The sequence below is a fragment of the Cicer arietinum genome, chromosome 3 (genome assembly GCF_000331145.2).
Source record: "Cicer arietinum cultivar CDC Frontier isolate Library 1 chromosome 3, Cicar.CDCFrontier_v2.0, whole genome shotgun sequence".
Classification (NCBI taxonomy): domain Eukaryota; kingdom Viridiplantae; phylum Streptophyta; class Magnoliopsida; order Fabales; family Fabaceae; genus Cicer; species Cicer arietinum.
This window is the reverse complement of record NC_021162.2, coordinates 24589111-24590590: the sequence shown is the minus strand read 5'-3', so window position 1 is coordinate 24590590 and position 1480 is coordinate 24589111.

The following is a 1480-nucleotide window of genomic DNA, read 5'->3' as shown; positions in this document are numbered from 1 at the left end:
TAATTATCTTGATATATTAGTAATTTTAATATCGATTTTCTTTATTTTTATATAGTTGTTATCATATGAGGATTTTATATATATTTATTTTGATTTTGTAAGTAATATAAATTGTTGATGTTATATTTATTTATTTTATCATTTCGACTATTTTATAAAGATGATGTATTTTTATGTGATTATTTTGAAAAATGTTATACTAATAATTATATTTATTATTTTGAATATGAGGGTTTTAGTTTATCGATGTTAAGGATAAATAATATTATGTTAAAATGAGTATTTTAGAGAAAAGTTTCTAAAAAAGTAAAATAAATTATTTTTCTACTTCTGCATATTAATTTGGACTATTATTGATTGGACTTTTCCTTTCTACACCTACGATTTACTCATTACACCCCTATTTCTGCATCAGACTTGACTACCTGTGTTGGGCCTTACAATTTTACTCTTGTACCAGTACATCAGAAATCTGCACCCCTCCTTCTGCAATTAAAAAACTATAAAGCGAAAATCTGACAGCCAAATCGCTCAAACCTTTTTTTCTCTCAAATTCACTGCCACCAATTCCTTGCCGTTTTGAAACGATCTCAACGTCTATCCCACACAAAATGGACCAATGAATCGATTTTTGGCATCAATTTTAACTATCGTGGCTCAGTTTAATCAGAAACAGTTGCATTTCTTTCCTTGGGCGAGCTGTTTTTGGCCGATTCCGATCACCACATTGGCCGTCTCAAAAAACTGGTATCGCTTTTGGATTCGTCTCGTGGAAACCTTCAAGAAGCACTACTCATTTGTATTTCTTGGTGAAGATGATGTTTGACCCTTCCGACACTCTAACAAATCAGTGAGACTTTTTCTGCAATTTTTCTCATTGTTTTGACTCCAATTTTGTTCCTAAAATTATTATTAATTATTTAACTCTTATTTTTAGGCTTCACATAGTTTTCAGTCACATCTCAATGATTTTATGAGATTCAATCGATGTACGTTGTCGATCTACAGTTGTTGTTGAAAATTTCCATTGATTTCTGTGTTTGAGAAGGCGTCTAAATAAGGTAAGGGGTGAGAGAGTGTTTGAATTCATGAGTATAATATAATGTGAGATGAACGGGAAAACTGTATTTCCCAATTATTCATAAGGGGCTTGCTACGTACGGCAGTAGCCCTTTGAATGATAAATTGATTAATGTGAAAATATGGAAATTGTGAGATTAAAAATATGGAATAGAAATATTTATAAGGTGTTGATTGATTTAATTTCGTTAAATGCGTGGTATTTGATATTATTGTGATATTTGATTTCAAACGAATTTGATGCATATGTTTGATTAGACGAATTTATCTGATGTGATAATAAAATATGAATGCATGGTATGATATATGTATGCATGATGATAATGATGATTTTTGATCGGTGATAGTGATGTTATAAAATTGTGATGAGTTTATATGATGATTATGATTATGTATGATT